An 11327-nucleotide genomic window follows, 5' to 3' on the forward strand; every position below is an offset into this window, starting at 1 on the left:
ATGGTATTTAATTTGTTAATGTGATGATTTATTCTGACAGATTCACTGACTTTTTCCCCTTTCCTGGATATTCCAGTTAGTCACGGTATCCTTCTGATGCATTGCTTGATTTCATTTTGCCATTTTATTTAGTATTTTTGCATCTCATGAGTGACATTATATAGTAGTTTTCTTTGTTATTGTATTTTTGTTTGTTTTGGTATTGCAGTAGCCTGTTCTTTAATATTGTATGATCCTGTTAGGTTATTTTGTTTGATCCTTGACTACTTTTCTAGTTCCATCTGTTGCATTTTTTCTTGTCTTTTAATTCCTACTTCAGACATAACAGATTTATTGAGTGTTCAGCACAGTTCCTTTAAGGAGCCTTCATAGCCATGTAGTACTAGCCAAGATCCACATAAAAGAAGCATCCCAACATGGCCCCTTGTTGAAAATCCTTCATTATGTGTTCTTAAGAATAATGTGTTGGGAAGTCAGAACTTCCTTATAGGGCTGTTATGTTCATACTTGTACATGTCTTTTGGAGCACACGTGTACACATTTCTTTCTGTATACACGGGGAGTGGAATTGCTGGGGTGTGGTCATGGATACATATCTGTTCAACTTTTTAGTAAGTTTAAGTTCTTCTAAACAGTTTTCCAAACAAATGAGCCGACTTATACTCTCACTAGCAGTATATCAGTGTTCTGCTTTCTCCACATCTTTGATTAATACTTGACATCATCAGTTTAAAGAATATTTTCATTACTCTCACAGGTAATAGAGTGGCATTTGATTGTTGATAATTGTGGTTTAATTTTCCGTTTTCTGATTGTTGCCTATTTGTATATTCTTGCAATTTGTCTTTGCTCCTTGCTCCGGGCATTGGATACATTTGATGTGTCTGTTTTTTACAGAGCCTCTGTTCAGTTTGGAGGACAACAGTTAACACCTAGGCCATGACATTCTCTCTCTGTGTGTGTGTGTGTGTGTGTGTGTGTGTGTATTCCCCACCAGATAGTGAGCTGGTTTTGATGGCTGTGATGGAATCAGCTTTATCTTTGCATCTCCAGTTCCCAGTATGAACCATGACCCTTAGATGTTTGATTCAGTTAGGATACACTCAGTAGAAATTAAAATACCACACTGGGGCCGGGCGTGGTGGCTCATGCCTATAATCACAGCACTTTGGGAGGCCGAGGCAGGCAGATCATGAGGTCAGGAGTTCAAGACCATCCTGGCTAACACGGTGAAACCCATCTCTACTACAAATACAAAAAAAAAAAAAAAAAAATTAGCTGGGCATGGTGATGTACACCTTTAGTTGCAGCTACTCGGGAGGCTGAGGCAGGAGAATGGTGTGAACCCGGGAGGCAGAGCTTGCAGTGAGCTGAGATAGTGCCCTGCACACCAGCCTGGTGACAGAGCGAGACTCTGTCTCAAAAAAAAAAAAAAAAAAAAAAAAAACCCACACTGGCTAGAACAATGAGGAAGTATATTGAATGATATAACATGCTTTCAGAGGGACAGTGGGCTCCAGATATTTTTGATTCATCAGCAAAATTAAATTTTCAGAGGCTCAGTTTCTCTTCCATTTTCCACTCTGCACTCCCCACTGTTGGCTGGCACCATGATGGCTGGCAGGCTTCCAGATATTACAAACAGACATGACAACATCCACAGAAAATAATAAGGGAGAGCATCTCCTGTGACAGGAACAAGGAAACATTTCCCATTAGCCAGCAGTGTACATCTGCTTTTAGTTGCTAAAATGGGTTATATGTAATTCCTGAAATAATCATTGGTATTACTTTAAATTAACCATAGACTCTGAAAGGTTTTATTTAAATAAAAAATCAGACTCTTAAGTTTCATTAGCTTTTTATATATATGTGAGATATAACAAGTGATCCTTTATTTTAAAAAGTAAAATTACAAATATGTATAAATTTCATAAGACAATTTAAATTAAATGTATATATTAAGACCACCAAACATAATTTCAGCTTTTTAGAGATTAATGTTTTTTTTTTTTTTTTTTTTTTGAGACAGAGTTTCGCTCTTGTTGTCCAGGCTAGAGTGCAATGGCGCAATCTCAGCTCACCGCAACCTCCGCCTCCCAGGTTCAAGCAATTCTCCTGCCTCAGCCTCCCTAGTAGCTGGGATTACAAACATGTGCCACCACGCCCGGCTAATTTTGTATTTTTAGTAGAGACGGGTTTCTCCATGTTGATCAGGCTGGTCTCGAACTCCCGACCTCAGGTGATCTGCCCGCCTCGGCCTCCCAAAGTACTGGGATTACAGGTATGAGCCACTGCGCCCCCCTTAATGTTAATTTTTAAAAGCAAAAATCCTGAAATATAAAGTCTATATTGTTAGAACATTTACTAGGAATTTTTTGTGATGTAGAATATTATCTGATTGTAGATGTAGGGGACAGGGAAAATATTTTTGGTCTAACCTTGTTAAGTATTTTTTCTTCCAGACTCAGAGGAGTCTACGCTTAATTTCTGGAATTCTGTTAGTTAACCTGACTGAGAAGGCCAAGATTTACAATGTGGAAATGAAACCAAGGTGTAACTGGAATTCGGGTGTGAAGGGGGCCAGCCCCTCCACAACCTGTGGGTGTTTCTCGTCAGGTGGGACGAGAGACTGAGAAAAGAAATAAGACACAGACAAAATACAGAGAAAGAACAGTGGGCCCAGGGGACCAGTGCTCAGCATACGGGAGGACCCGCGTGCCGGCTCTGGTCTCTGAGTTCCCTCAGTATTTATTGATTACTATCTCTACCATCTCGGAGAGGGGGATGTGGCAGGACAACAGGGTAATAGTGAGGAGAGGGTCAGCAGGAAAACATGTGAACAAAGGTCTCTGTGTCATAAATAAGTTTAAGGAAAGGTGCTGTGCCTTGATGTGCACGCACACAAACATCTCGGTGCAATAAAGAGCAGTATTGCCGCCAGCATGTCTCACCTCCAGCCCTAAGGCGATTTTCTCCTATCTCAGTAAATAGAACATACTATCGGATTTTACACTGAGACATTCTATTCCCAGGGATGAGCAGGAGACAGATGCTTTCCTCTTATCTCAACTGCAGAGAGGCCTTCCTCTTTCACTAATCCTCCTCAGCACAGACCCTTTACGGGTGTCGGGCTGGGGGACAGTCAGGTCTTTCCCTTCCCATGAGGGCATATCTCAGGCTATCACATGGGGAGAAACCTTGGACAATACCTGGCTTTCCTAGGCAAAGGTCCCTGCGGCCTTCCGCAGTGTATTGTGTCCCTGGGTACTTGAGATTAGAGAATGGTGATGACTTTTACCAAGCATACTGCCTTCAAGCACTTTTTTAACAAAGCACATCCTGCACAGCTCTAAATCCATTAAACCTTGAGTCAACACAGCACAAGTCTCTGCAAGTACAGGGTTGGGGTTAGGGTTACAGATTAACAGCATCTCAAGGCAGAAGAATTTCTCTTAGTACAGAACAAAATGGAGTCTCTTAAGTCTACTTCTTTCTGCATAGACGCAGTAACAGTCTGATCTCTCTTTTCCCCACAGGGTGAACATATTTACTCTTTTTTTTTTTTTTTTTTTTTTTTTTTTTTTTGAGACGGAGTCTCTCTCTGTCACCCAGGCTGGAATACAGTGGTGTGATCTCACTGCAGCCTCTGCCTCCCGGGTTCAAGCAATTCTCCTGCCTCAGCCTCCCAAGTAGCTGGGACTACAAGTGTGCACCACCGTGCCCAGCTAATTTTTGCATTTTTAGTAGAGACAGGGTTTCGCCATGTAGGCCAGGCTGGTCTTGAACTTCTGGCCTCAAGTGATCCACCTGCCTCCACCTCCCAAAGTGCTGGGATTACAGGTGTGAGCCACCACACCCAGCCTCAGTTCATTTTTACAGCACACATACATAGCACTAAATTCAAAAGAAACAAAAATCTTATCTCTCACCTTTTCTGAAGCTATAAAATCATCCATTTCAGAGACGACTACACTTTCCAGCCTCTTCTGTGTTCTTGAGCAGATAGTCCATGTAAATAGCAGAGTACATTGCCTTGGAGTAGACATTCAAGACTTGAAAGTATTCCTTTAATATCTCATAATTCAGTGTTAGTCATATACCAGTGTCATTATGGATTTCAGCAGTAAAAATTTTGGTTCAATTTATTTTCACTGTACCCAAGTGTTTACTGTGGAGGAAGGGTCTGCAGTGTCCTTGGCCACATTTTAAAAATATGGTTCATTCTGGACTGTTTGCCCAGATCTCTGCCTGGTGCATAAGAGATATTGTGGCCTCCACCACCATCACCACTGGGATTCTCTTCACCTCTCTCCTCTACTGAATTTCTTGTTTTCTACTCATTCATTTTGGTGGAAAACCCCTTCCACTTGCTTTCTTTGAAGAGGTGACTTGGAAATAATTCACGTGGTTGAAAGGATTTTATTCTACCTTTCTGTTTTTGGTGTCTCCCTATTCTTGGCCAGCAGGTTCCTAGGCATGTTCTTTTCATAGTAGATGACAGAAACACAAGAGGCTGAGCCAAAGCATGTTTAAAGTATCTATATCCATTGTAATCCACCCAAATTCTGTTGACTAGACACATGGCCAAGCCCAACACCAATGGGGCAGGGATGAGCTCTGCCAAGGGCGGAGAGTAAGGGAAGAATTGTGGCAAATACTCTAAGCTACCAGATTCATACCAACTGTGAGTCAACACATTCCACTGTGGGGGGCAACTGAGAAATAATCAATGGTTTCATTGAGAATAGTTTATTCCCATGACTTTAGTCAACTGGAAAATATAAACCTTTACTATAAAAATGTTCCCGGTTGGGCCGGGCGCGGTAGCTCACGCCTGTAATTCCAGCACATTGGGAGGCCAAGGAGGGCAGATCACAAAGGTCAGGAGATAGAGACCTTCCTGGCTAACATGGTGAAACCCCCTCTCTACTAAAAATACAAAACATTAGCCGGGCGTGGTGGTGGGAGCCTGTAGTCCCAGTTACTCGGGAGGCTGAGGCAGGAGAATGGTGTGAACCTGGGAGGCGGTGCTTGCAGTGAGCCGAGATCGTGCCACACTGCACTCCAGCCTGGGCGACAGAGTGAGACTCTGTCTCAAAAAAAAAAAAAAAAAAAAAAGTTCCTGGTTGTTACATGAATATATAAAATTTATATCTATTTTGTACACGTTTAACAATAGCAAAACAGTTGAGTAAATGATTCTATATTAATATTGCTTAAAATGAGTCTTATGGCTTGTAGCAGAATGATTAAAGTCACGAAGTATGTCTGTTCATGAATAATTGTGGGGATAAAAACAGGAAGAAAGGAGAAAATCTGACCATTTTGGTTTGAGTGAGAAGGAGAAAGATTTTAGGAGAACATGTCTTGTCTGTAGGTGTTAGTTTTGGAATTATTTCTATAGCTGCAGACTTCTAGAGATAATTTACAGTGAATGTTGCGGTGGTCATTCAACAGTGGAAAATCTGTGCGTCACTGCCCCATCTCCATAGTACAGCTTATTAAACTAAAAGCAAAGCAGTGTGCTCAAAGCAAAGCTAATTTTCTGTCTGTGCAAACTTGGGCATGATGCCTATGTATTCTTTCTACATTTCCTCTTGGGATGTTACTAAAAGTTTCCAGTCTGCATCAGGGACTCATATTACAAAAACCGTATCCTCAATTTCTGTAATTTGTAGGTTAATGTTTTGGGTGGGGACATTTATCCTGCACACAGTCCTGTGCCAGGACAGAAACAGTCAAAAGTCAAGAACTCTACAATGAGCAGAGATTCAGAATCAACTAGAGGCTTTTTCTAGGGGGAAAATGCCCTCCAGTCTCTGGGGGGCATAAATGGTAAAGGAATCAGACTCTTTTCTAAAAGAAGTGCAGTGATGTGTGTACCAGGGAATAGTGTGCTTTTAAACTGCAGTTGTGCTTAAAAATTACTTTGCAAAATTGCAAATTGGCATTTAGCAGGAATGGGAATCTATCTTCCTTATAGAGGCTCTCTGAGATGCCTTCTGTCTGTATACACTTGCATTCCTGTATCCAACTGAAAAACAAAATTTTGAAGGGATTTGAAATATCCTTCTTTCTGTCCTTGATCCCTTATTATCTTTATAGAGCAATGGGATGAGGATGAGAGAGGTGGGAGTAACGATGACTCTCTGCCCCTGGGATTCAGGAAACGAATAATGGGTGGGTTTAGCGAGATAAGGATAAATAGGTATATAGAGGTGAAATTATTTTTCCACATAATTTCCCACAGCAACAGTGGCTCCAGGCCTTGTGTTCTAGAGAGAATGTCAGTGGGGTTTTTTTTTGGGGGGGCACAAACTTAGGGGTTTCAAATTTCATGATGAGATGGAAGCAAGATTAACAAGCTAATTTTATATTGGTGCATTATTTCTTTGGTTAGTTATTTAAGTGTCTCTAGTGCTAAGTCCCTCCAAAGGCTTCCAATCACAGTTGGAATCAAATTTAAACTCATCATTAATTCCTACAGGTCATATATGGTCTTGCGTACAGGATTCTGACATTATTTCTATGACTCCCCTCCCCTCACTGCCTGCCATGGTCTACTATACTCCATCCAGGATGAAGTATTTCTGTTCCTTAAAAAATAGCAAGCTATCTATCACTTGCCGGCCACTCTGTTGGAATGCACCTTCTCGGTTTGTAACAGGCTTCTTGTAATTCAGGTCTCTGCCCAAATGCCACCTGATTGAACAGGTCTTTCTTGACCACCCACTTGATTAGCCCCACCCTTCTGTCAGTTACACTCTTCCGGATTATTTAAAAAATTTTCCTCATTGCACAAACACTAAGTGACATTCTTTTATTTTATGTATTTATTTATTTAATTTTTTGAGATGGAGTCTTGCTCTGTTGCCTGTGTTGGAGTGTAGTCGCACGATCTCAGCTCACTGCAACCTCTGTTTCCCGAGTTCAAGCAGTTTTCCTGCCTTCGCCTCCTGAGTAGCTGAGATTACAAGCATGTGCCACCATGTCCCGCTAATTTTTGTATTTTTAGTAGAAATGGGGTTTCACCGTGTTGGTCAGGCTGGTCTTGAACTCCTGACCTCAAGTGATCACCTACCTTAGCCTCCCAAAGTGCTGGGATTACAGGCTTGAGCTACCGTGCCCGGCCAGGCATTCTTTGATTTTAAATAATGTGTCAGAGAAAGTGACATTATTTGTCCCCATGCTGATTGTCTACACTCTTGGTTATAAGTTCCACAGGATCAGGGAATATGCTTCTCTTGCTATCATTGTATCTGCAGTATCTAGAGAAATGTATGGCTCAGAGAAGATGCTCAAATATTTGTTAAAGGAATAAAAGAGAAAATGGATTGATTAATATTTAGACTCTAAATAGAGGTGGAGTACTGCTGCCTCCTTTAGAGAATAAAACTCAAGGCTCTGAATAGTATGAGTTTCTCATATTTAGGGAAGGAAAATATGTGAGGACCAAAGTGGAGTTAAATGCACTGAGGAACCTAGTATTTATAAGGATGCAATTTGGAATAATATTACTTCCTGGATTTAATTAACTTCTGGTAATTTGAATGTAGTGTGAAGGAATCAACCCTTATTCTTTGATTCGGGAACTCACGCCACACAAAATAGTGCAGTGGTTGAGGGCATTATCTTAGAGACTAAACCTCCACCACTTACTAGTAGTTTACTTAATGTCTTAATCTCAAGTCACTTAATCTTTAGTATCTATAATAGAGATATAACAATAGTATAACTATGTCATAGCACTGTGGAGGGTATTATATGAGTGAAAACATGTAGCATGGTTAATGTACTGCCTGTAAGTTCTGTATAAAGGCTTCCCACAAACCTCTAGATCTGGCTTGCCAAGACTGTAAGTGGCATCCAAAAGGCATGGGCAAAAGCCCTGAATCCATACCTTTTCTGAAGTCTCATATTAGTTCTAATAATTTATCTGATGATTTTTTGGTGTTTTCTTAGTTTATTATATTATCTAAAATATTAATTTTATCATGTTCTTTTTATGTATTTTCTTTCTCTGGCTTTATTTATATATTTTTTTGAGATAGGGTCTTGCTCTGTTGCCCAGGCTGGAGTGCAGTGGTATGATCATAGCTCACTGCAGCCTCAAACTCCTGGGCTCCATTGGTCTTTCCACCTCAGCCTCCCGAGTAGCTGGGACTACAGGCACAGGCCACCATGCCTGGCTGGTTTTTAAACTTTTTGTAGAGACAGGGTCTCCCTATGTTGCCTGGACTAGTCTTAAACTCCTAAGTTCAAGATATCCTCCTGCCTCAGCCTCCCAAAGTGTTGGGATTACACGCATGAGCCGCCATGTCTGGCCCTCTTTTTATTGCTTTAAAGCAGAGGTCCCCAAGACTGTTAGGAAGTGGGCCACACAGCAGGAGGTAAGCAGTAGGAGAGCAAGCAAAGTTCATCTGTAGTTATAGCCACTCCCCATCACTCACATTACTGACTAAGGTCCCCTTCTGTAGATCAGTGGAGGCATTAAATTGTCATAGTAGCATGAACCCTATCATGAAATGTGCATGCAAAAGTTCTAGGTTGTGTGTTCTTTATGAAAATCTAATGCCTGCTGATCTGTCAGTGTCTCCCATCACCCCCAGATGGGACTGTCTATTTGCAGGAAATCAAGCTCAGGGCTCCCACTGATTCTACATTATGGTGAGTTATATAATTATTTCATTATATATTATAACGCAACAGTAATAGAAATAAAGTGCACAATAAATGTAATGTGCTTGAGTCATCCCAAAACTATCCCTTCCCTGGCCCCAGAGCACGGAAAAATTGTCTTCCAGGAAATCGGTCCCTGGTGCCTTTAAAAAGGTTGGGAACCACTGCTTTAAAGTGTTGGACAGGAGCTCTACTACTAATTTAAAAGAAGCAGTAATGAAGGACATTCTTGCTTTTTTTCCTGGTATGAAGTGAAATGAAATAGATTTCCCCAGTATTAATTTTTGCTAAAGGTTTTCTGACTATAACCTTGAATAACTCTTGTGAATGACAGAATTTCATTCTTTTTATGGCTTAGTACTCCACTGTGTATATATATATACATACCACATTTTCTTTATCTATTCATTTGTTGTAGGACACCCAGGTTGATTTCATGTCTTAGCTATTATAAATAGTGTTGCAATAAATATGGGGATGTAGATGTCTCTTGGATATATGGATATCCTGTCCTTTGATAAATGTCTGGGTGTGATTGCTGGACCGTGTGGTTACTTCTCTTCATAGGTTTTTTTGAGGAGCCTTCATACTGTTCTCCATAGTGGCCATACAAGGTTACATTCCAATCTGTCAAAGAAAAATTTCTGTTAGGTATGAAAAATATTTCTATCACAATAGATGATACACCAGCTGTATTAGGTTAAAAATCTGAATTCCTTGAAATTTTAATGCAAGAGACTGATGTCTCCCTAACTGCTTTGCTCTACTGTATAAAGAGTATACCTATGAAGTATATACATGTAAATATTATGAATCATGACTACTTCATGGAACTGTTAAAAGACATAGAGGCCAGGCGTGGTGGCTGACGCCTGTAATCCCAGCATTTTGGAAGGCTGAGGTGGGTGATCATGAGGTCAGGAGATCGAGGCCATCCTGGCTAACATGGTGAAACCCTGTGTCTACTAAAAATACAAAATATTAGCCAGGTGTGGTGGCAGGCACCTGTAGTCCCAGCTACTTGGGAGGCTGAGGCAGGAGAATGGAATGAACCCGGGAGGTGGAGCTTGCAGTGAGCTGAGATCGCGCCACTGCACTCTAGCCTGGGTGATAGAGCAAGACTCCATCTCAAAAAACATAACAAAACAAAACAGAAATAGAGAACAATTTATCTTATGTTCTTTCCCAATGCTCACCTGTTTAATGGTGTAAGAGATTTACAAAGATTTCTTGTACTTTGAACTCCGGTTCAAGACTTCCTTTAAGGAAAGTTTCCCAAACATTTAATAATCAAGGAAAAAAAGACAGTGATTTTTTTCTTACCAGTATCACATTGCGTATGAATAAACAAAATCTGAAACTCCAAGGAAAGGAAAAGCTTTTTTTGTGACCTAGTCAAAATAATAGGAACATTCATTGAAATGAAAACTTTTCACAGTGTAAGTTCATAAAAATGATTTTATATATTTTTCTAGTATGAATCAATATATAGAGGATTTTAACAGGACTCAAAAGCCTTGTGAGAAGATGCATGCAATGAAGAAATAGGTAATCTTAGTAAAGAAATAGGAACTATAAAAGTACTAAAGGAAAATTCTAGAACTGAAAAATGCAATATCTGAAATTAAACAATTTGATAGATAGGCTTGGCAGCCGAACTGAAATGATAGAAAAAAAGAATAAGTGAACTTGAAAATAGAGTAACAGAAGTTGTCCAAGCTGAAGAACAGGAAAAAATTACTGAAGATAAATAACAAAGACAGTGACCTGTGGGACAGTACCAAAAGACTTAATGTATGAGTAGAGTAAATGCAGAAAAAATATTTGAAGATATAATGGCCAAGAATTTCTGGAATTTGGTGAAAGGCACATGTGTACAAGTTTCAGAGGCTCAGAGTATCCCAAGCAGAATTAACACAAAGAAAACCATACCTAGGCACATCATATTCAAACAGCTGAAAACCAAAGGTAATAAGAAAATCTGGAAAGCACCCAGAGAAAAAGGACACATTACATACAGGGAAAAAACAATTCAAATGACTTCTTCTTGCAATCTATGGAGACCTGAAGACCGGAAGTCAGTGATTTATATATATATGAAACAATATATATCTCTTTACTTTTATAAGTATATATATGTGTGTGTATTCTTTGTGTGTGTGCATATACACACATATATATTCATATATCTCCAAAAAACTGCCAACCCAGAATTCTATAGCTAGAAAAAATCCTTAAAAACTAAGGGCATTTCAATAAAAGAAACTATGAAAATTCATCACCAGCAGATATTCACTCCAAGAAATGCTAAGTTAAGTTCCTCAAACTGTAGGAAAATGACACCAGAGAAAAAGTCAGATCTCTGGAAAGAAATAAAGAGCATGGGAAATAGTAAATATATGGGTAAATATAAAAGATGAGGATTTTCATCTTAATTTCTTTAAGCAACTGGACGTAGCACTGTGTGCCTATAGTCCCAGCTACTCCAGAGGTTGAGGCAGGAGGATTGCCTTAGCCCAGGAGTTCAAGGCTATAGTGTGCTATATCACATCTGTGAATAGCCACTGAATTCTAGCCTGGGCAACATAGCAATACCCCATCTCTAAAAATAGAATACAGAAGACTGTTTAAATTTCCAACATGAC

The sequence above is a fragment of the Macaca nemestrina genome, chromosome 20 (genome assembly GCF_043159975.1).
Source record: "Macaca nemestrina isolate mMacNem1 chromosome 20, mMacNem.hap1, whole genome shotgun sequence".
Taxonomy (NCBI): domain Eukaryota; kingdom Metazoa; phylum Chordata; class Mammalia; order Primates; family Cercopithecidae; genus Macaca; species Macaca nemestrina.